The sequence below is a fragment of the Lontra canadensis genome, unplaced genomic scaffold, assembly GCF_010015895.1.
Source record: "Lontra canadensis isolate GAN:19392208 unplaced genomic scaffold, GSC_riverotter_1.0 scaffold137, whole genome shotgun sequence".
In the NCBI taxonomy this organism is placed as follows: Eukaryota; Metazoa; Chordata; class Mammalia; order Carnivora; family Mustelidae; genus Lontra; species Lontra canadensis.
Window position 1 is genome coordinate 2,006,635 of NW_022631131.1, and position 24,946 is coordinate 2,031,580.

The 24,946-nt window shown below is 52.7% G+C and overlaps 1 long non-coding RNA gene across 1 annotated transcript in view; it reads right to left on the reverse strand.

Moving 5' to 3' along the window:
• Window positions 1-6,381: 6,381 nt before the first annotated feature.
• LOC116858456 overlaps window positions 6,382-24,946 on the reverse strand; it is an 86,709-nt gene continuing 68,144 nt past the window's right edge. The window contains exon 4 of the long non-coding RNA XR_004380918.1: window positions 6,382-6,490. This is a non-coding gene — a long non-coding RNA (uncharacterized LOC116858456). The remainder of the gene's footprint in view (window positions 6,491-24,946) is intronic.

Below are 24,946 nucleotides of genomic sequence, written 5' to 3' on the forward strand. Positions count from 1 at the left end.
TTCAAAATTGCATAACCAGAAGTCAGCAGGTTCACGTGGGGGTCTTCCCCTACTTTCCCTACCAGATGCATGTGTTTTATCACTGGTCAGTTCACCATGTGGGCCTCAATGAATGGTCCTTTGTAGACCTCATGCTGCCCCTCTGTGACACAGAGAGAGCCCAAAGGCTCTCAGAGGCTGGGAATATGGTGTGAGTCATTCCCCCAGATGGAGAATCCCTGAGTTCATTAGAGAAAGGTCAAAAGAAAAGGGAATGATGACAGTGAGGGGGAAAGGAAGCATGGCAGTCTTGGGGAGCAAGGAGGGATGAAGGGAGACCAGTTGGGGGACAGTGGAGTGGTCTGGTTCACAAGTGTGCTTGCTGGCTGGGCAGGTTCCCAGGCCCATCAGTCCTGGTCTCCACAGCAGCAAACAGGATGTCTGACTGTTTTTCCCCATCTCCCTTCTTCATGCTGTCATCCAGTGACTAGACATTACAGACACCCACCTTTAGGGTGGACCTCAAGAACTCATAGCTAGAAGATTCCTGTGGACTGATGATACCTTGTGATACCTCAGGCTTGGGATTTAGCAAGCTGACAACTCCTAGTAAGTGTATGGGGTTGTCTGTGGATCAGCTGATCCTGCTTTAGTGTCTACAGGGTTTAGGACTGGCTTAGCCACACCCACTGGCCAGAGTGGGAGAGGGAGATGGGTGAGAATTCTGTGGGAACAACAACAAGGTGAAGTAGAAAGGGCACTGGTTGAAGAGTCAGGAAACCTGGTATGAGCCCCTTCCATTCCCACACCTCTCAGCTATGTGACCTTGAATGAGTCACTTCACCTCTCAGTGCCTTCAAAATAACAAAACTCTGATATTAGAGGGCTCACCATTTTCCAGGCATGGATCTAAGCATTTTCCATATATTAATTCATTTCGTCCTCAAGATAGCCCTTAAGAAGAGCATTATCCTCTCTCGTATCCATCAAAATAGAAGAGAGTTATGAAGATCAAACAGAGTAAAGACAATAAAATAGTTTTTATAGTGTGTGTATGGAAGAGGAAGAGTGTATGGAAGAGTGTATGGAAGAGGAAGGACTCTGTGGAAAGGGAGGACTCTGTGTGTGTAAAAGGGAGGAGTGTGTGTGTTTGTGTAAGGAGGAGGGCTGTGTGTGTAGCATGTGCGTGTGGAAGGAGGAGGATTGTTGTTGCAGGATTCAGCTCTGCCAGAGCCCATCATGGTGGGGGTTGGGGGGGAGGACAGCCTCCTGAGCCCCAAGGGAGCCCTCAGAGAGGTTCTGACAACCTTCAAGTTCTCCTGAGATGTCTTCTGACCTTGACCTTGGCCTGACTACCATCCACCCATCCGTGCATTCAACGCACAAATATCTGAGATGAACCACAGGCAGGACGTGTTCCAGGTGCTGGGATCCAAAACAGGACAGAGAGCAATTCTGCCTCTGTGGGGCCTACCTACGAGCTAGGGAAACTAGGTACGGTTCAATAAATGCATCATCTATAATAAGATCTCATGTGGAAGAGATAAGTGCTTTGGAGAAAAAGAAAGCAGAGTTAAGGGTTCCCCAAGGACAGTCAGGGAGGCCTGCTTGACAAGATGATATCTGAGCAGAGACCTAACTGAGGCATGCAGAGGACCGGCAAGACAAGGACAGGGTTCTGTAGTGGGGACCCCACTCCTTGGTCCAAACGGCCGCAGGACCGTGTGATGGAAGAGGCCAAGCAAGCAGTGCCACGTCGCCTGAGGCCTCGCAAGCCACGTGACGATGTGGGGACTATTGCCAATGTGGGCCATGCCTTAGAAGCTTCTGAGCAAGGCGGTGTCATCTGATGGTGAGCGAGAGCCCACTGCGCACCGGCCAGACTCATCTCTCTAAGGCAGTCCTGGGAACACCTCCCAATCCCTGCCCCCAGCCTCCACCCTTTTCTAAAACTCTTTAGAGGCCCCCTCTTGGTCCTCGGGATAAAGGCCAGGCCCCCTGGGTGTGGCCCTGCCCCAGTGGCCTCCCAATCACACCTTCCCTAACCCCCTCCTTTCCTAGCCCCTGTAAACCATTCTTCTCTAAATCTGCCAGCTCTGCCTGGGACAACCCCCCACCCCTGCACACCTAAACTGGACAGCCCCTCCCTGCACCTTGGTCTCTTTGGTCAGCTCCCTCAGGGACTCTTTCCTGCCACCCCACCCTGCAGCAGGTCATGGCCTCCTGCTGATGGCTATCAGAGCCTTTATCACAGGAGTAGTCATTACAGGCCCTGTCATGGGTCTGCGCCAGATACAGTAACCCCCTGTGGACCAGAACTGGAAATGACCTATCAGTGTGTCTCCAGGCCCTAGCACTGTGCCGACAGACCTGGCAGGGGCTTAGCAAATGCTGAACTAATTAATAATAACAGAATTAATAATATCCAAGCAAATCTGCCCCTCTCCCACCTCGCCTCCGTGAGACTTCCTGGTTCCTGGTGTGGGGGCAGAGGGGCCAGAGAGGGAACCCCTTTTACTTCCACAGGGAGAAGCAGCACTGGCTGAGCCAGGCTGGGAGCCAGCTGCGAGGCTGACTTTCAGAGGCAGGCCGGCAGAGCTCATAAACGGCCCGGTTACATTTATAGCCATGTTCTTATTAAGCACCAGGAGAGGAGACATGAATCATACCCCCTCCTCCCACCCACAGCCTGGGGAGGTGGAGGCCGCCAGCCAGCCTGGCCTTAAATCTCAGGAAATCTAAAAGTCACAAGTGCTCAGGGTCAGCCCTGCATCGCCAGGGACAGAAGAAAAGCAACGCTGCTTCTCGGGCAGAGCCCTGCCCTGTGCCCCCCAGGGTCCAGGCCGAGGGCATAGGATAGGAGGGAAGTGGGGAGGTACACTTCCCTGAGAACTTCTAGGAATAGGGTCCTCAGTTCTGGGTTGCACTGAACACTGTGTGACCTCGGGAAATTCAAATGACATCTCTGGGCCTTTGGATGACATACTTCCTCTTGGTGAACTGAGTCTAGGTATTCCTGGGAACATTCCCAGAAGATATTTTCACCTCCCCTCAATCTTCCCATTTTGCAGAAAAGGAAAGTAGAACCCAGAGGGGACCCTAGCTACCAGACTTCGAGCAACAGCTGCTCTGAAAGATCAGAAGTGCAAAAGGTTCTTAGAGTAGGCATCACCTTGAGGGTGAGGCCAGGGATGTCATTTACAAACATGTCCTCATGGCACCGTCACCTGACCCCTAATCCAGGAGCCACAATAACCATCACCGTCCTAAAGCACAGCAGGGCCCCTTAGCAAATGTCCTGCTCCCTTCTCTGGATGGCAAGGGTGAGGGGTGAAGGCAGCCGCGCCTGTTTCCTGGGGAGGGTAACTGGGCACAGACCACGTGCCAGGAGTGGAATTTGTACGGGGTCTTCTTCATACCTGAGGCCTCTTTAGCTTTCTTTTTGCATGTGTAATTGATTTCAGTGAGATTTATTGAGGTTTTTAAACCCTTTTTTATTGTGAAATATAACACAAATACCAAAAAGTGAATAATCCATAACTGTAGAGCTTAATGAGTTATATAAAGTGAACACCCAGGAAACCACCTCTCAGGCCCCAGGAGATAAGATGTTGCCAGAAGCCACCCATCCCCATGCCAGCTCCTCCCTCCCTGCTCAGGGAAACCACATCCTGGCTTTTATGGGAGGACATTTTTCTATCCTGTACTGAGCGCACTGACCTGGAAATTCGAAGGAATGAAGAACGTCAAACTAGAAGGCAAGAGGCATGGCTCCAGTTCCACTCCCCTCTCAGATCTCAGTTTCTGCATCTGTAAAGTGGAAGATTAGACCCATCAAGCCATAACAGTCTAGAATCTTAAACCAGCAGGAAAACAATTCTGCTGGGGGACTCTGTGTGTGCAGAGGTGAGGAGTAGGGATCAGAGGCCCCTCGACACGTTTGCAGGGTGCTGTTTCCCTCTCCCTCATTCCAGAGAAGTGATGGTCTCCTTCTTCCACCAAGCCCTGGGCACTTGTGATTGGGGGAGCCTCTTTGTGTCTGCCTTGGAGATGCAGTTTTGGGGTTTCCTGCCCAAAGACCTGTGGGGAGCCCTGGGGTTCTCTGAGCTTATACCCCATCCCTGCCAGGAAGACTTTTCTGAGCATTTCTCTTTTTTAAAAAAAAGGTAAGAACCCAGAAGCCAAGCAGGGTTTCTTCTTTCCTTCTGTCACAAGCTCTGATGTGAATTCTGGTCCCTGCCTGTGCCAGTCCTGGGATGCCTAACCCAGCAACCCTTCTGCAGCGTGATGGCTGGGAAGCACACGCCTGTGGAGAGGACAGAGAGAAAGGAGGGGGTGGGAAGGTGCAGTCCTTACTGTGTGCCTAGCCCTGCAGGGGCACTGGGCACTCAATGTCTGGTTGGATCTGCCTCCTCACACATCTGGAAGCAATATTAACACTCCCATCCTCCAAAGGAAGACGCTGAGGCTCAGGGTTGAAGAAACTTCTTCAAAGTCACACTGTTGGCATGTGGCAGCAGCAGGCTTAGAAACAGGCCTGTCTGATCCCACAGCTCTTTATTTTGTCCCCCCATGCCCAGTCCTGGCCTGGAATCAAGAAAGGAAGTCAGTCTCTTCCCAGCTTCCAGATCCCTTCTGCCCTGGCCAGGAGGTGGTGGTGTTTATGAATGGAGGGGAGGAGAAATTGCCAAAGGAAGTCAGGATGATGGAAGGTGAAATGGATTAAAAGGAAGAATGAGAGCTGCGGGGGGTGGCGGGGGGGTGAGGGAGGAGGCAAAGCTGCAGAGAACAGGCTGAGGTTTCCAGCTGGGGCAACTCAGGGGACGGCAGAGCCAAAATCCAAGATAGGAAAGAGCAGGTTTGATGGGGGAGAAGCTTGGTTTTGAAGATTTTAGCATTTTGTTTCTCACTTCTTTTTCCTTTGCAAAAAGCTTGTTATAGAATGTGAACATTATCAATGGTGGATGGGTGGGTGGATGCATGGTTGGGTGGGTGGATAGGTGGATAGTTGGATGGATGGATAGACAGGTGGATGGCCGGGTGGATGGACGGTAGGGTGGACGTTTGGATAGATGGATGGGTGGGTGAGTGGATAGGTGGATGGCTGGATGGATGGACAGGTGGGTGGGTGCATGGATGGATAGGTGGGTGGATAGGAGCAGGGGTGGGTAGGTGGGTGGGTAGATAGGTGGATGGATAGGAGGGTGAGTAGATGAGTGGATATGTGGGAGGATATATGGGTGGGTAGGTAGACGGATGAATGGCTGGGTGGGTGATCAGTTGAGAGAAGAGAGGGGCGGAGAGGTGAGCACATTTAGGGCAAAGGATCCTCTGGGTCTGCCCTGCATTCCAGATGGGGATGGAGAGATACAAACAAATTTGGAGTAAGGACCCTATAAGCACCCAGAGATACCTAACTGTGCTCCCGTGGACAATATTCCTGGATATGCTCCTATACCTATCCTCCTTCTCCCCCTTCCTGCTCCCTTACCCCTAACCCTCATTTCTTCCTCTCTTCTCCCCATTGCCCTCAAGACCCCGAGAGGGGGCATGCTTCTTTGGGCCCAGGAACAATGGCATGAACTACAAACTCCTTAACTTATACCAGCAACTCCATCTGGCAGAGTGGAGGCTCAGAAATGCCTGGGGGCCTTGGTTGAAGCCACCTGCAAGGCCTGGTGCTGAGGTGAATCCAGACTGTCTGGCCACTCGGTCCTGGGGCTCACTGCTAAGCACCTGCTGGAGGAGAGGAGCCCAGCGGGGCCTGCATTCCCATCTCTGGAAAACACTGAAACAAGCTGGCCTCTCAGCCCTGCTGAGCTCCCGCTGCCCAGCCTGGGTTAAGGCCATGGCTTCTCAGCAGTACACCGTGATTGCTCGGTTGCTTTTCCTGCTGGATGATTTTAGTTGAATAATTTTGCATGATCTCAGCACAGCATGAGAGAGTGCCAAGCTAAGGACGAGGGGCTTGCACTGCAGGCGAAGGGTCGAATTGGAATCTAAAGAGCTCCCTACAAATCGTTCTCTGCCGGGGACTAGAATTTCCTACAGCAACGGTTGCTGGTCCGCTCATTACACCAGCCCCTCCCTCTGTGTGTCGCTCTGAGTGGCTCCCAAAGGGAAAGGGCCCATGGGTGGCTCCCAGCCTTGTGTGGCCACGGGTGGGTCCCAGGTTGATAAAGGCACTCGACACTGTATTGGCATTACCTCACTGAATTTCCACCACCTCTACCCGCACCCCACCCCCTCAACACACACCACATGGACGCAAGCACTGTCATCCCTACTATGCAAGGAGGAAACAGAAGGGCAGACTTGCCTAAGAACCCCGCCTGGTAAGGGCTGATGAAGCCAAGGCCAAGCCTAGTATGGACAGACATCAAAGAGGTGGGTGGTGGGTGCTCAGGAGTCTGAGAGGAGGCAGTGGATCCAGGTTGGGAGTGGAGATGCCAGACTGGAAGACCATCCCAAGAGATGGGCAGAGTCCAACAGAGAAATCCGAGGAGTTTACCTGGAGGGGAGGAGTCGGGAACGCTGTTAGAAGATCTGGAAGAAACTTTGAATCACACGTTGGAGCTGCCAGACTCTTACAGGGCTTCAAATCATCCTGTTCATTTCAAAGATGAATTTCACAATCATCCTAGAGAAGTCAAGGGGCTTGGCCAAGGTCACAAAGCAGGGGAGCTGAGACCGGAGCCAAGTATTCCCAACCCCCATAATCCCACACTGGGCTGGGCCTTCCCCCTCCCCTAAAGCCACAGTCCTCCTAGGTCCAGCAAGGCTGGGTCAGATTGGAGCCAGAGGAAGAGGGGTGGAGGAGTCCCAGGCCAGGTCCAGGCAGGGATGACCACCCCTCCTGCAGGCCCTCCTCCACCCCACCCCCGTTGCTATTCCTGGCACCGCCCCCTCATTCCCCCTCCCGAGGAAACCCAGTGATGCTGGGAGCTGGAAATTTGGACATTTTCCCAGCATTTGCGATGTTAATTAAAACTAATAAATCTGCCACTTGGAGTTGGGTTGAAGATGAGAAAGGGCGAAGTAGGAGAGGGAGGAGGGGACCCAGGCGCAGGATCCCTCCCTCCCCAACACACACACACCCCACCCCTGCGAGGATCCTTCCCTTTCAATCCTGCCTACTGAATTATTTTCTCTATTGGCCATTTATTCACTCCACTCTTGACTTTTCCCAGCTGTCAGCCCCAACCTCTTCCTAAGCATGCGCCAGCTGTTCTGAGAAGGAGTGGAAGACCTTTCTAAGGCAACCACCCCCTGCCACTTCCCGGGACTAAGTGAAAAGCATGGGGTACCGCGGGGACAAACCAGGATTCAGATCCCAGCATTGCCACTTTCTAGCCAGGTGGCCTCTGGGAGTCATTTTCCCTCTCTGAGCTTCTCTTCCTTCACCTCTAAAATGCAGATTGTATTTCCTACTCTTGAAACCGCTTAAGAGCACAAAGTTGAACAAAAATCAAAATGGCCGCACTAATGCTTCAGCAAAGTTCAGTTTTGCAGTACTCTTTCTCCTCTCTTCCACAAAGCTCCCCTCCACTCCTCTTAGCCTTTTGTTTCAGGAACCGGTACCACCCTAAAGACGGGATGAAGGAGGCTCGTAGCGCCTACACAGTTCCGATCAAACCCACTGCATCCTCTATTTCCCTATAAACCACCCCCGCCCCCTCCACCTGAAGGGCTTGCAGTTTTTGAAGGCCACAGCCTGTGTGGCCTCTTGTGCCCCTGAAGCAAGAAAGTGCTGGTTCTTCTTTATCCCAAACTCTGTCTTCATGTTATACTTGGGCTCTGAAGCACGAAGGTCGGTTTTCGACAACACTTGGATAGGTTATCGTGAAGATGGCATGAGACAGTTACCTGCAAAATAGCCTCTTAAACAACTGGTAAGTGATCTACTTCTTGGTCTCCGTGATTTCCTATCCTGATTTTCCATTCCCTCTCTCCCAACTGCCTTGACTCCTAGAGATTCTCGCAAACTTTCAAAGTCGTGTATTAATAGGAATGGAAACAAAGCCACTTGACGGCTCTGTAAAGGTGATTTTAATTTACAGAAGTCCCTCGCTAGACTAGGGGACCAAGCCATGCCGCGAACCTCCAGGAACTCCAAGACATGTCCATAACTCCCATGCCGCCAAGTCTGTGGGTCCTAACCGAGGCTCAGGTGAAGTGCTCCAGGACCCAGAGGAGAGAGAGATGATTCTAGCAGGGGAGGGAGAGGACCTGGGAAAGAGTCATGGAGCAAGTGGCCCTTAATAGGGCCTTTAATATAGGTGAGACGTATACTGGTGGATGTGGTGTGGCCATTCCATAGTGAGCACCACAAGCAGATGGAAAAGTGTCAGCAAACACCCGGTGGTGGGACGTCCAGTGGGGTGGTTGGGAAGGAGAAAATGGACCCACTTTTCTGAAAGGTAGTGTGCGTGAATGGGAAAGACAGAGGTTAAGACCAGAGAAGTAAGTTAGAAGCAACAAGCTGAGGGCTTTGGACGCCAGGACTAAAAACCTGGGCATCACTCAGCCAACCGTGGGGAGCCGCTGGGAACTTCTGAGCAAGAGGGCAACACATGGGACTGCAAGAGTAAGGTGGCAGCCACACCTACAGCAGACTAGAGGAGGGAGAGGCCAGCTAGGAGGGAGCTAACAGGAAAGGCAGTGAGCCTGAAGGAGGCCCGAGAAGGGCATGGCCCTGGGGATGGTGAGCTGAATCCAACCACCCTGAAGAGACAGACTCATCAGGGAAGAGCACAGCGTGCTGGAAAGAGCTCAGACTTGGGCTTGAACCTGGTCTGCCTTCCTGCAGAGGCTGAGATGCAGGTCGCCGGGACCTTGACCAGATAGCAGGGCATGAACTGCAGGCGGGTTTGCCGATTCCATGACGCGGCAGCTGGAACGTGCTCTGACATCAGTTTGTGCTCAGCGAATGCTGACGGCCTGATGGGAGGGTGAGTGGACAACTAAAGGAATGCATGAACGATGAACGATCCAGTGAATGAATGAATGAACAAATGAATGAATGAGTCCAAGAAGCAGGGGAGAGAGGGAGAGAGGCAAAGCAGCTTCAGGGGCTCCCACTGGAGCGTTGGGCTTCCTGAGCCTCCTCCTCCCCCTTCTTCCACACTCAGCCCTAAGCCTGAACACAGCCCTGGGCTGAGCTGGGTTTCCCACAGGGGTGGAGGGAGGCGTGAGGGGAGAGAGGGAAAGGTTTAAACATGATGAGCGGCTTGCATTGCACCGTCGGAATCCCTCCTCCTTCTGAGAAGCAAGTACTTAGAAGCAAATGTTACTTAAAACCCAGTTAGCACTGCTGTGATTTTAGGTTTTTTCTCTAGGTGACTTCCCACTAGCCCTGCCAGTTTGGGGCAGGGATGGGGCCGCTCCAGGGCTGTGACCTCAGCCTAACCGGGGAACACTGGGCGCCTGGCACTTCCGCAACGTGGGCCTGGCCTCGGTGACTGATGGTGTCTGAGCCAGTGTGAGGCCTGGGAGCTGGGATCTGTTGCCTCCAGGAAGCCCTCCTGTTGGGACCCCTCCTTTCCTTTCAGATAAATTCCTCCTGCCAGTCAGAAATCCCACCGTAAATATGACTGCTTGCTATTGTACAGCCGTTCTCATTGGGTCTTTGTAACAGCACTCTCCCCATCTCACAGACGAAAGAAACTGAGACTCAGAGAAAGTGACATTCCCCAGCTCACATGGTAAGTGCTAGAACCTGGTCCAACATGAAGTACAGAAAAGCTTGGTCACCTCCCAATGCCCTTCTCGCATTTGTGCAAAATGGGACTCAGAGGGGAGAACGAATGCAAATGGTCCCTACCATGAATAGAAAATGCCACCCAGGCAGTAAGACAGGCAGAAAAGCCTCCCAAACAATTATAATGATCAGGGTTAATATTATGGAGGTTTTCTCTTTGGCAGGCCCTCCTCTCTGCTAGAAATTAATCAACTCACATAACCACACGGTAACAATTATGAGATCCCCTTTACAGGCAAGTGACTGGCCCAAGGTCACACATGGCCAGGATGAGGCAGAGCCTGGACTCACACCCAAGCATTTCAGCTCCAGAACCAGTGCCCTACACCTTCTCCGGTTCCAAAAATACTCTGAGGGCAAGTCTAACACTGCCCCTAAGTTCTCTGGGGTTAAATGGGGACAATGACAGCACTTGGCCCACAGCACAGTACAAAAAGCTAATTGAGAATATGGCTGCCGGGGCATACCATAAACTGAGTGCTGGATGGTGTATTCTACCTACATCCCTGGGGCTTGGGTGGCATCCAGGGAGCCATTCTTTTGTTGCTGAAAATTCTAGAGAGGAACTGATGTAGGCAGATGGGAGGCCAAGCAGGTGTATGGGACAGAGAGGTAGGCACCGGGGAAGTCTCTGGGCAGGAAGTGTGTGTGGCACAGGGCAGAGTGGAGACAGACAAAAGTTGCACTGAGTGCAGACCAGAGTCCCCGGGGGCCTCCTGTGTGATCTTGGGCAAGTCACCGCACCTCTCTGGTCCCAGGTTCCTCCACTGAAAATAAAATGGAGCAGAGAAGTAGGGTGAAGGGGAGTGGGGTGAAGATGCTCCCCAGGGTCACCTCTAGCCTCACTGCACTATTTCGGTGTCCCCGAGACTGGCCTGTGGCACAGCGAAACACAGGAAATAGGTATTATGGTGACGGTATGGTACACATCCAGCTCTCCACAAGTTTCACTACAGAGAGCCAGAACTCCAAGTAAATGTAAAGGCCCTCAGCCTCCTGACCTCCATCCCCCCACCCCAAACTCACCCTTCCAGTTCCCCAGATACCTGAGAAAATGGAGCATTGGGGAGATACCAGATTGAGAGTCACTGATCTACTCTGAGCCTCAGTTAACTCTTCTGTAAAATGGGGGCATGGGGACTGTGGCAAGGAGGTGGAAGGTCCAGCTCTGCCAGTCTAGGCTTCCAGCCTTCAAGTGAGACTTCTTTGTCCATGAGGTTATGTGTTTCTCTGAGGATAAAAGCTGGGAGAAGGTGGGAGCAGTACTACCTCAGTTCTTTTTTTTTTTTCTTAAAGATTTTTTTATTTATTTATTTGACAGACAGAGATTACAAGTAGGCAGAGTCAGGCAGAGAGCGAGAAGAGGAAGCAGGCTCCCTGCTGAGCAAAGAGCCCTATGCGGGGCTCGATCCTAGGACCCTGGGATCATGACCTGAGCTGAAGGCAGAGGCTTTAACCCACTGAGCCACCAAGGCGCCCCACTACCTCAGTTCTTCCTGGGGTAGAGCACCCTCCAGAGGGAGACGAGATTGGTGCCACATGGCTGCTGAGAGGAGGATGAAGGAGGGGCTCTACCATCTCCAGTTTAGAGTCTGGATCAGCTAGGGACAGGATGCCACTTCCTCCAGAAAGCACCAGTGAGTACAGTGGGCGTGGACTAGCCGAATGCATGGTGCCCACCCCCATCAGCAGCCCATTCCTGTCTGGGCACCCCCTCCTCGCACTCACACGCTGGCACCCCTGCCTCTGGAGCCCACGTCTTCCACTGATGGACCACGGGTCCCCACCAGGCTGACCTCCACCCCCGCCCGAGGCCCACTAGAGAAACGCAGGAGTCAGGGCTTCTGTCCCCTTTTCCAATTTCCTTTTGCTTTGATTTGGCAGGTCCTTTGACAGCCTGGACTTCCAGGCTGGGGTGAAGGGCAGCTCTCTGGAAGGAAAAAATAATTGAAAAGAACACAGGGCAGGAAGTCCAGAGCCCGCGTCCTTCCCCAGCAGGCGTTCTGACCAGGCTCGGGGACTCATCCTGCCACCACGGGGGAGCCTCCTCCATTGTGAGAGGTTCCCGGCATGTGCAAACAATGAAGACACTGCCACAGTGGGCTTACAAAAAGCATGGCATATATTACATCTTAACATTTAACAATTTAATGCTTTAACACAAAAATTACAATGTAATATAATTGCTCTATTAACACGATAATTACAGGTTTATTTTTAATTAATTCATAATATGCTGCAGATGGTATGGTCTGGTAATAGGACCAAGTGTTGAGTTATAGGATGAGCAGTTCCTTTTGAGCCTGTCGGGGTATCTCTGAGATAAGGATAAATACCTCATTCAGAAATAATGTCAGGAGCTGAATGAGAGAGTGAGGGACCCAGCCTGAAAGCCCCTCCTGCTCCTTCCTGCCCCCCACTCCCTCCATGTCAAGCTCTGCTTCCGAATGTGCCTCTTCCCCCGAGATATCACAAAATATAGACCAGGGAGGAAATGTCTAGATTAACAGTCCAAACTCCGTTGACAGGTGAGAGACCAAAGCCCCGTGCACCAGAAAGAGCCCCAGATTTGGAGTCAGGAGAGCCTGTTTTTCAAACACACCTATTTCACTTATTACATGGCCTTGGAAAGGTCGGTTCGCCCCTCTGAGCCTGTTTCCTCATTTGTGAAGCGGGCACAAAGAAAGCCCGCATGGGGGAGCTGCATTGAGGTACAGAGCAGCAGACACAGGTGGCGTGATTTCTATTGGGCTCAGGTGAGGGCGGCATCTGCGGCGCTAGCAGCAGAAGGGAGATGAAAAGCCAGTCCAGACGCAGTGTGTCCCCTGGCCTTGCGGGCACCCCTCCACAGCTGAGCGGGAATGGGGTGGGGCACAGACCAGGCTGGGGCTCAGGAGCCTGGGAGGAGAAGCTGTGTCACCTGGCATATGCCATGCCCCCTGTGAGTCAGGCTTTCACCCTCCGCCATGACATTGGGGAGAGCTTGAGTTCGAGGGCATCCCACCCCTCTGCCTTCAGATCCCAGGAAAGCCATCTGCACTCAGATGCTCTGTCTATGCAGCAGGGGAACAATCAGCCAAGTGGGCTCTAGCCCTGGGGATTAAGGGACATGGGGAGTGGGCTAGAGCCTGGTCAGAGGTTCCCCCAGCAACCCTGACTGTGGACACAGGGACCTTCAGACCTGCTCCCAAGTAATCCCCCTATTTCCTTTCCAATGCAAAGCCAGAGACCAAGGCCCAGGATTCTCAAGAGTGTGGAAGAGGACAGCAACACCCAACCCCCGGCTCCCATTGGGTGGGAGCAGAAAGGGCGAGCTGGGAAGTGAGACTCCAGGCTGGGGAGGAGCCTTAGGTAAAGGCAGGTAGGAAACCAAGAGGAACCTGAAGGTGCTCAGCAGAGGAAGAGGCTCCTTTCCCCACCCCCAGGCACATGGAGTGGGAGCAGCCCACTGGGCCAGGAGCTGAAAACTTCACTCCTAGCTCTCAACTCAATCTTCAGAGTGGTACCCTCTCTCTAGGTTCATGCTGCCTTCTTCTCCAATACTTGCTCCCTCATCCCCATGCCGCTGCTGAGAGGAAGCTTCTAGAACACAAACCCGATGGTGTATGTGGCCCCTAGCATTGGCTCTCGTGCCACCCACTGTCTGCATATCAGTGAGTGAACTATGTGGCTGGTGCTGGGGTCACCTGTTCTGGTCCTTGCTCCTCCCCATCCTTGTCACTAAGAGTGCAGCGTCTCTGCCCTCCAGACTCCACACCCTCAGCTCCCCAAGAAGACTTGTCTGCCTACTCAGGTCAAATTCAGGCCCCTACCCCTGAACAAACTTGCAGCCTAGCCCCTGAGCCCTCATCTAAGACAGGGGCCCACTTCCTCTTTTGGTGACTCGCCCTGGGCACGCAGGCCACTTGCTGGGGGAAACCCCCTTTTAGCTGCTGAGTACCTGGGAGGTCAGCCCCTTCTCCCTGGGGGAGGGGACTTAGAAGCTGGAAGCCCTCAAGCAAGGAGTAATGGGTCCCACCCTTGGCCAAGAGATACAGTGTGAGATAAAGCCCCTTAAGAGGGCTGCAGGGGCATCAACATTCTGGGGGAAAATCCAGTTTCGGTCAGAGCAAGAAGCAAAAGGGAATGTGGCTTCCAGCTGCCACCCCTCTCCAAGGACCCCCTCCCACAAGCCACCGGCCTCAGCCTCAAAGGGCTGCCCCTACAGGGGACCTCTGCCATGACCTTTGCCAGGAGCTCAAAGCCCTGCCACAGGACAGAACAGCTACCAGGCCTCCAGGATAGACCTTAGCATAGGTCTCACGGCCCTCTGCTCCCTGCGCATCAGCCCCCTGCTGACACACCCTGGCCTCTGATAAGCTCCGGCCTGGCCGAGGACTTATCTCGATGTGGTCCTGCCCCTGGCCTAGTCCAACCCAACTCCCACCTCTTCCCAGACTCCAGGCCCTCCTGCCAAGCCCCCTGCAAACGCACTACTCCTGCCCTCTGCCCTGACGCTTCTCTGGGCCTTCTTGCTCCGAGAAGACTGGTTCTCTGAGAATCGCGTTCTCTCGGAGCCCTTTCAATGATGTCTACTTTCTCCCACACCACATGCACCCCCTTACTTCCAAGTGTCACCTCCCAGCAGTGTCGCTAGCTGGGAGGGCATAGCCCTCTTGGGAGGTCGCAGCCGCAGACAACTGCTGCCTGCCCCACTCCCTGCAGTCCTGGACAGACTTCACGTGCTGGTGAGTTGAACACTTCCCTCGCCCTCTTCCCCTCCATCAGTACCCTGCATCAGCATCCAGGAAGAGGATCTAGTCAATACCCCTGTCAGTTCTTTGATCTCCTCAGCGCCCGTGACCTTTTCCTCCCTCCCCTCATACACTCCTTCTCCGAACCTTCCATCATCTCACCTGTGCCTTCCCTGGGATCTGGATCGTCAACATCTCTGAGAAGCCTCTGGCCATCACCTCCTCTCCTTCCACTTGGCCTACTCTGGCTCCCCATCCTGGCAGGGCACAGAGCTCCATGAGACGCCCTTCCACATTCTCCCCAGGGCAGCACTCCAGCCGTCCCAGGACAGGGGCCCCCCACACCCTTGTCCTTCTTCGCCTTTGCCACATTACCCAACACGACCCTGACTGTGGTCAGACCCAGTTACTCACCTGCTTTGTGCCGGCCCCTGACAGCTGAAAACCACGAAGGAAAATCAGTCAGTCATGATGGGGGGACCTACATCATGCTGATGGGCACTCAGAACTGCCAGCCTCTCCTACAACCCCCTGGAAAATTCACCTTGCCACTGCCTGAGACAACTGGTTCCCACATCTCTCCTCAAATCTCTAACACGCTTCTCTCACCCCGTCACCTTGTCTCATGTTTCACAGGAGAAAAATAGACTCAGAAATAAAAAGCCTGCCTGTCTTCCCCACTCTGATTCCCTTGTTCTCTCCGCATCTCAACCCATCTACTAGGTCCTTTCCAGAATAATGCAGGGAAAGCCTCTGCTCCCATCTGTCACCAGCCTCCCCCAGTGGGCTCCCTGTACCCCCTCTTGCCAAAGTAAGGACATCACTTCTACCATTGTCCCCATTCCCTGATCTGCTGGAACATTCCATCACCACACAAACATGCCTTCATATAGTGTGTCTGAAAAATGCCCCCAAGGCGGGGAGATGGTGCATGGCTGTCTCGGTTGGAAAAACATGTGACTCTTGATCTCAGGGTTGTGAGTTTGAGCCCCACAATGAGTGTAGAGATTACTTAAATAAGCAAACAATAAACTTTTAAAAATCAATAAATAAAAATGCCACCAGGGCCCCCCCATCCCTTCCTGCTTGTGCCCCATCTCTCTCACTTGCCTTCGTAGAAAACCTCCTCCAGATTCACACACATTCACTTCCCCAGCTCCTCACCCCCTACTCTTTCCTTACCTCCAATCAGCTTTTGTTGCCGCCTGCCCACTGAAACAGCTGTGATCCAGGTCACCAATAACCCACACCTAATCAAAATCTACCGTCACTTCCTTGTTCTCGCCTCATGTAACCGCTGGGGACTCTTCCTTGAGGCTGAGCCTCCCTCCTTTTGAAACTGCTGCTTTCCTTGCTTTTCTCCTTCAGGGACACTCCTTCCCCATCTCCAGTCCCGGCTGCCCCTCTGCATGGGCCCTAAATCTGGGGGTGCCCCAGCCCCCTTCTGCTACTTGTAGGAACCCAGTCTCCCCAGGGGCTCTCATCCATCATCTGTGTGCGGACCACCTTCACACACGTAGCTCCAGCTCTGACCGTCCCTCTGACCTGCAGACGCACTTATCCACCTGCTCATTCAGCATCTGCCCTTGAATCTCTGGGGCATCTCAAACTTAACCTGTCCAAAAAGAACCTTTGATTTCCGCTTTGAATGCATTCCTCCTCCTCCTTATAGGCCCTTTGTGTCTCGGGCAGTAGCACCTGCATCAACCAGTGGTTCAAATACCCAAACAGATATCCTTGGGTACTTTTTTCTGTCACACTGGACAGTGAGTCCTACTAGCTCCTGCTCCTAAACACACCACCACACTGACCACTTACCACGCTCCTCTACTGCTACCCTCTCACCTGCACTATTGTGTGCCCCCCCCACATTCACACCTAACCCCTCCCCACTGCTTCACACAGCGGCCAGAGCAAACATCCCCAATTCAAATGGGTCCCACTGTGTGCCCCCTGCTTAAACACCAGAGTAAAACCCTGATACCTGACCATGACTGGCAGATCAGGCTCCCCCGGGAAGACCCTGAGATGGAAAAGAGCGTGCAGGCAATTTACCAGGGACTACACTCGGGTTCATGCCTGTGGGGACAGAGAAAGAAGCAGGACAGATACAGGGTAAGGGTGAGCCTCGATACAGTTGGAGCCAGTCCCACAGGATCTCTGAGTTAGGGGTGGCCCTTCAGAGCTGTCCCGGGAAGGTGGTCAAGCCTTATACTCCCACGTCAACCAGTCACGGCAGCTGTGGGCTATCTCCCCCTGTCACCCTTCCATGGACCAGGCAGGTCTCTTGAGCTGACCACAGTTCCTAGAAAGGGTCTTAGCTGAGATTTTCTTGCCACTGGCAGAAGAGGGCAGCCCAGCATCCCCTCCATACACCTCACAAGACCTGTATGATCTGCCCTCCTCACCCCCAAGGCATCTCCCACCACTCCCTACACCAGCCACACCGACCATCATTTGGCCCCTAAGACATGCCATGCTCGAGATCTTTGCTGCTTCTTCTGTGCCTCGGTTTCCCCATCTGCAAAATGGAGACAATAGCCACCCCTGTCTCAGGAGGGGCTTGAGAGGAGTCAGTGAGTCGGTGTCCGTAAGGAGCAGTGCCTGGCCCATGGAAGTGATATATAACCAGAAGTGACGATGACGGTGGTGACAGCGATGACAGCAGTGGAGGAAACTCTCTTCCCACTTCCCTGCTAACCCTCCTACAATGCACAAGGCAGCCTCTTCCCACCCCAGAGAATTGTCTAGCCCAAAATATCAGCGGTGCCAAGGCTGACAAGTCCTGGTCGATAGCTTTCTTTTCCTTCTCCCTGACTCGAGAAGGTCTTGTGCTCCCTTAGGCCCACCATACTGACACCTGTAGATGCTCAGTACGTGTACGCTGCCTGACAGCTCCTGTATGTACACAGCAGGTTGCAGGCGGGCCAAAACTGCTCACTGCGGAAATACGCGATAAGCTCAGTGACTTCGGAACTGTATGATCTGGGTGAGTCATTTCCCCTCTCCGAGCGTCCGTCTGCAATTTGCTCACTTGTGAAATTCATTCCTGGGCCAGCGTTTAATTTACCAAGAGCTCAGGGACTCCCTTCCAGTCCACTCTTCAGAACTGTTTGGGGGAAAACGAGCTGCACTGATTCACCCCTTGGGACCAGCTAACATGCCGCCTCCCCTGTGAAGTCCTCCTTGATTCTCCACCTCCCGGCATTCCCCGCCCCCACTAAAAACCTTGCCTCTTTCAGGTCCCCCAAGCCTCATGTTCACACCCCACGGTAGTGTCGTTGGCTTGAAACGCTGGTTTCGTGCTGGGGCCCCATCAAATCTCCCGCCCCCAACTTTTAGAAAAATACTTTGTAACGGCTTCTTTACAATCTTGAAATGAAATTCGTGGATAGTATAACGTACCTAGACACATCATTTGAAAATAAATCAATATAATGTCCTAACTGTAATAGAAAAGTAAAATGAAGATCATTTATAATAAAATATGTATTTCAATATGTAAATGCCCAGGTTTGACTACACTGGAGGACATAGTGGAGAATCAGAGCCTTGTCCCCACATGCTGGATCACCAGGAGGTGATCAAACACAGTCTCAAACACAGCCTGACACTCAGGGGTTGCGTCTGGAACTCAAACACCATGATGAGCGTTGCCATTGGAACTGTGATTTTCCAAAAATGATGAATAACTCCTGGTAAAGTTTCCAACAGAACAAAGTACAATCTCCCTTCAATTTACACAGTGGCTGTAGTCCTGGAAAATTCAGTGTATATTAAACCCATGACACAAATGCTCTGTGTTTACAGACAAGACAAAGTAAGGTCCTAGGCTCCGATGATTACAGGCAGGTTTTGCACCTCCATGAATGTCAACCAGGATCTTGGAAAGTCATGCAGGATATGGAGCGATTCTTCACTGGGCAGGGCTATCCTATTGTTGTGGGACTTTCAGCAGCCTTTGCCCTTCCCGGTCAATGCAGGAGCATCTCCTACCATCATGGTGACCATTGAAGATGTCCCTACTTGTTCCTAAAACTCTCCCTAAAGGCTGGCGCTGTCCCCATGGAGAATTTCTTTTTTCTTTTTTTTAACATTTTATTTATTTGTCAGAGAGCAAGAGCACAAGTAGAGGAAGAAGCAGCAGGCAGAGGCCGAGGAAGAAGCAGGCTCCCTGCTGAGCAGAGAGCCCGAAGTAGGGCTCGATCCCAGGATCCTGGGATCATGACCTGAGCCGAAGGCAGACGCTTAACTGACTGAGCCACCCAGGTGTCCCCCAATGCGGAGAATTCCTGTTCTAGTTTATCTGTCTCTTTCACCTGACTGTTAGCCACCAGAGGTCAGATGAACGTGTTCCTCCCAGAACCTAGAAGAAGCTGGGGACCTGGTGGGTGTTCATTAAATGCTGACCACAGGCTCACTGCCCCCCGCCTCAGCCCCCTGTGACTATTCCTAAGCAGCACTTACACCCAGGTTCTGTTTCATGTACGACTGCTACCTAGCAAACCACCCCCAGATGGCCAGAAGTAGCAGGGATTTCTTATTGCCCCTGATTCTGGGTAGGGAGGAAGGGGGCAGAGATCCTCTGAGGTTTTCCAGAATCTTGTTCATGTGGCTACGTTCAGCTAGAAGGTCTCCTCTGCTGGGAGGTCAAAGGACCCTACCCACATATCGAGCAGGTGGTGCTAGCTGTCGGCCAGAGAGACTCCCCTTTCCTCCCCCTGACTTCTCATTCAGCAGTAGCTAGACTGGCTTTCTCGAGTGACATCTGCTGATAGTCCCTCAAGATGGCAAAGCGGCAAGTTTCCTGAGGCCTGCCCCAGACACCCTCTGCTGCATTCTGTAGGTCAAAACAAGTCACAGTCCATGCCGGAGCTGGGGAAACAGACTCTTCTATGGGTGGGAATTGGGGTAAAAGGGTGTGTGCACAGGGATGGAAGGGATTAGTGTACATTAAGCAATCCTCCACTTGGGGTCTGCTGGAAGGGGGACAGTCCCAAATGAAGGCACCAGTGATAAAATGGGGACGCGGAGGAGCTCTACCGGCATGACAGAGTGGGAGAGGGATGATGGTGAGGAGTCCTCTGGAAACACCAGGGCACGCCCCAAGCCGCCAGTGCCACCTCGGGAGTGGAGCTGGCAGACACACAGGCCAGGAGGCAGGCAAGACCCCCCTTAGCATCTCTCGTTCCACCACCAACCTTGTATTTTTCCACGAGACTGCATAATTCACCAAAGATACAATGACTTAGGGCAGAACATAAACAGCGTGTGTCACATGCCCGCGGGGCTCTATAATTCAGGCTTGTCTCCAGGGGTAATTAAAACACCCTCTGAAAACAGTACGCCGTATGCCCCTGTGCCTGCTGAACCCACCGTGCAGCCGGAGCTCTTCAGGACAGAGGAGAAGGTGGAGGAAGGAGGAGGAGGAAGGAGAGGAAGGAGGAGGAGGATGCCAGCAGCCATCCTCGGAGAACTTTCTCCAACGAGCCTCGCCACAAGAACACCCAAGTGCAGCAGCTGGAGGGAGTTCAGTGCCAGCAAGGGCCCCTCTCAACCCCAGGGGCCACTGTTAGACCACAGCCCGGAGTGTCTCCTTTACCCATGGATGGCAGAGAAGAGATGGAGGGAAGCCTGGCTGGGGCAGAGACAGGACAGGGGGGAGATGGCCTGCCAGGGATGGTCTGTGTCTGAGTGAGGCTGCGGATTGGGGAGGGCTCACTTTCTGCAGAAGAAAGAGGAGAGACCATGGAGTCTTGAAGACCTACTCAGCATCAGATGCTGCACAAGACACTTCATGCCCATTTTCATCCAACCTGTCTCCATGTTACAGATCCGGAAGCTGAGTGTCAGAGGTAGGCGTGCTATACTCAAAAGCACAAAGTTGCCACGTGGAGGAGGAGGGACCACGCTCTTTGGGCTTCAAAGTCCATGGGGGTTCTCTAGGAGGAAAGCAGGAGGCAGAAGTGTCAAGACAGCAAAGAAGAGACAATGCTCGCATGAAGCAAAGAAATACATGAAGTCCAGTCACAGAAAAGGGGCATGTCCTATTCTACATGTCTCCAAAGGCCAGCACCTGGCCAGAGAATAGATTCCAATTTGAGATAAGAAAGAACTTTCTAACAGATAGAATTGTCCCACTCTGAAATGTATGGGCCCTATGAGGAGGTAGTGAGTTCCCCGTCCCTGTAAGCATGTAAACACAGGCTGAATGCTCACCACAGGAACTTCTACAGAAAAGTCAGACCTGTTCTCTCCAGTTTCTCAAAGACTGAGGTTCCCTGGGAGTGGCTGGGCTGAGTGCCCCTCAGGTGCAGGGACAGAGCTGGGGTACAAGAAGCTTGGTAACTAATGGAGGGGCCCTGCTCCCCACTTTCTGTCTCCCCTGGCCTCCCCAGAGCCGCAGGACGTCCTCTTCTCATCTGCTGCTCTCCTGGCAGAGTTATTGGCTGGGAGATGAGAGGGATCAGGAGGCCTCCAGCCCTCCCCTCCGCATGTTGAATGGCAACAAGTTAACCCCTGACCCTTAATCAAAGGCTCAGAGCACAGTGACTGGATGAATGAGGCCCTTTCTCCAGCTCCAGTGACTGGGCAGCAAGTGCACGTGGTGGCAAGAGGTAGAAGGAACAGAGACAGAGATGGACAAGAGGGTATAGCCCTAGGGAACCAGAGCTTCAGGCACCTGTGAAGCCCCTAGCCCGGCTGAGGGAGGCCTGGCCTTGGTATTATTGGGAAGTGGGCCACGGAGGCCATAGCATCACTGCTCCCTAAGCACAGCCTCATGCTGGGGTTGGGGTGGTACATGGGGCCATCTTGAGATTGTGGGGAGCCTCCTGTCCACATCACCCAGGTTCTTTAGTCACCAGCCCTAAATGTGGAGGAAGGTGGCATGGATAGATCACCCCCACACTCAACCCCCAAGATCCTTCCCACCTTTGGTATTTAACTGGGATTGTGCCATGTAAGGGAATGTCCAGAAAAGGGTGTGCTAGGAGCCCTACCTGCCCCTCTTCCTCTGCCCCCTTCTCACAGAAGAACTCAGACGTGGCAGGGGTTCCGGGCCCTAAATTTCCCTGTTGGGAGGTGTGGGAAGCTCCGGTCTGGGAAGTGCAGTCTGATGGAAGAGATGCAGACCCTACCCTACAAAAGCTCCCAATGGTGGAGACGGAGTTGTGGGGTCAACAACCCAGTCTGAGGGAGGAAGACAAACACACAGAGATGGACCCCCAAAGGCTCACACAGTGAGAAGGTTCCCTGCCCTCTGCCCCACTGGCAGAGGGTGGTGGGTGGGTGGGTGCTGAGAACAGGAGCACGTAGGTAGAAGGAAGGGCTGAGATCAATCCTGGGGCCACCCCTGAGGAGGAAGTAAGCTTAAAAGTGGCTTTACTTCCTCTAGACACTGCCTCAGAAGGCATTTCCCAGAGCACAGAAGTGCCAGTCTATACAGTTGTGGGAGCCAAGAAGCAGCAGCTTATTAATTTAATCCTTAAGCAAATTTACAAAATTGTCAGTGGATTTGCAGAAAGCCAAGGGAAGTGGCTTCTGGGGGAGCTGGCAGCTGCTGTTGGGGGAGCGGTCGGTGGGGGGAGGCAGGGGCTCCTTTCTAGCACCTCCTGATGCAGCCCCTACTTCTCTGCACTACCCCAGTCTCTTCTTTAGGAAACAAAACTCCAATATTGGTCAGTCAGGGACAACTTCAGCCACTAACAAGAATAATTCTAATATACAGAGTAAGTGTTTCCAGCATGCTGGACACTGAACATACAGTAACTCATTTTCTCTCTCTCTCTCTCTTTTTTTTTTTAATTTCTTTCAGCTTTATTGAGGCATAACTGACAAAACTGATCATATCACCTTCATAAATGAGGCAGGTGCTATTAGTATCCCCATTTCATGAATGGGAAAACTGAGGCACAGAAAGCTTAAGTCACTTACGGCCCAAGGTCACACGGCTTATAAGTGGTAGAGATAGGACAGGACCTAAGCTAGGCTGCGTGGCCCCAGAAATCGGCGCCCTTAAACTCTTGGATCTTCTACCTCCCCTCTGTCTCCTGCCTCTCTCTTTCGCCTCCTTTTGGCGTCTGTCAGAAAGGGGAGAGACCAGGGAAGCCCCGGCTCCTTCTGCCATCCCCCTGGGCCTGGGGACCAACTACCTCCCATGCTGTCTTCAGGAACAGCACCTAGTGTCATCTGGCCATCCCCCAGCCTCGAAGCATCTCTGCCACTCAGGGTCAGGGTCAAGGCATCTTGCACACCTCCCTGTCCTCCTCCCACCCCTACCATCTCTCAGGCCACTTCCATCTCAAGAGCTGGAACCTATGAGAACCCATGCAGCCCTTCCAGAGGGAAGCATCCCGAGAACATGGACTTGTGACTCACACCCTTCCCCACAGGCCAGCTCCGTCCCTGAGGAAGGCACAGCTTCTCTGATGGGGTCCCAGGAGTCTTACAGCAACTCCCCTGTTCACCTACTAAGGCCCATGACTGGCAGCCTTTTAGTTTGAGGAGAAGCTCTCTCTGAGCCAGGCCGAGCCAGCCCCAGCTGACAGAATGTCAGTCCCCATGGAGGGTCCAGCCAGTTAACCTGGTAAGCAAGTTCCCTGATGAAGGGCCAATAAGAAAAGAGAAAAGGCCTGCCCAGCCAGCAGCCCCACCCCCGCCACGGACCCGGGTCTAGCTCCAGCGCCTCCGTCCAACAGATCCCTCATTAGCATCTTAATGTGAGGCGCATATGCAATGAGGCATCAGAGAAAATCCCCAGCATTTAAATTCATTAACAGTCGCTGGAAGTCTTCAGTGCGGAGGTGGAATTATCGCTAAACTGCTTTTAACTTCCCAGCTGTGCGTTAAACGGCAGAGGAGCCTGGTTCTAAGGGTTTGGAGAGCTGGAGGGGTACCGCCGTCTGGGAGCCCAAGCTTAAGCCCAGGGACACCCAGGCTTCTGGCCGCAGGTCTGTGTTTTCTAGATTCTGTTCAACATCCTAATGATGAGTGAAAAATTCAATCAACCAGCTGGCTTGTCCACTTAGGAACAAACAGCCGTCTCGACTGATATTGATGTGGGCTGTGCGGCTCAGGTTAAGTTGTGTGACCCTGCTTCTCTCTGCTCAGCATCTGATGGATGGTGGAGGAAATGTCTCTCCTCTCCCGGGCACGGCCCCCCTCTGCCCGGCTGGACCCTGCTCACGCAGCAGTCACCCCCTCCAGGGAGCGTTTCTGATGCCCTCCTCTCCCGGGCTGGGTTTGGTCCATCCTGTCTCCATCATCCCGTGTATGCACTGTCCCCACGCACAGCCCACAGGGCCAGCCATGACCTTACTGAGATCTGTCTCCTCCCTGTGCCTGGAGGGCATCATTCAGCCTCTGTGTATCCAGAGCCCAGCCAGCACCTGGCACAAAAGATACGCTACCCGAAGATTCACTGATAATTAATTGATCGATTAAATGTTCCTCTTTGCCGGCAGTGGCCATCACAATGCCTGACTCATTGTAGTTTCTCAATAAATATTTGCTGAATAAATGTTGAATGACAGATAAGTGGTAGCTGCAGGGATAGGGTGAAGGCAAGGAGGTTAGGATTCAGGAATCCAATGCTTTATTCAACAAATGTTAATTGAGTAACTAATCACCATGGATGCAGTTAATATTTATATTGGGTTTCCTATCTGCAGAGCACAAGTTAACTCATTTAATATTAATAACAACCCTGTGCAGAGGGTTCAAATACTATCCTCATTTTACAGATGTGAAAACTGAGGCACAGACTGTCTAAGCACCATGCCCAAGGCCATGTGACCCAGGAGGAACCCAGGAGTGGGTACTTGAAACTGGCAGGGGCATGGAGCTCAGGCAGTGCTGTCCGATCCAAGTATAAGATGAGCTGTGTGTGCAATTTCAAATTAGCTAGGAATCCCATTCCAAAAAGTAAAAATAAGTTGATGCCACCAATTTTGATAAGATCTTTTACTTGACGCATCATAGCCAAAATTTTATCCTTTCAACATATAATCGATATAAAACAAAGTATTCATGAGATACTCCACATTCTTGTTTTCATTCTAAGCTGAATTTCAAAATCCCGAGTGCATTTGACAGTCACCGCAGTTCCCAGTGTGGACTTGCAACATTGCCAAGGGCTCCTCGGCCACACGCGGCAAGCAGCGGCCATGGTGGATGGCGCCGAGCCAGTCTGATTCTTAACCACTGTGTACGACTACCTCTGCACATCCGGCATCTGACTCAGGGTTGCACACTGAGGACACAAAGACGAACCAGACACAGTTCCTTCAAGGAGTCCACGGCTTGTTGGGGAAGATAATGGGACCTGACAACACACTGTGGTGCGCGGCAATAAGGTAAGATGTGCCAGGATGTGATAAGAGCCTGGTGCTGTAGAATTGTACAGAAGGAGCCCCTGCCTGAGCCTGGAGGGGTGGGGGGCTTCTGTCAGGGCAAGTTTCTGGAAACCAGAGAC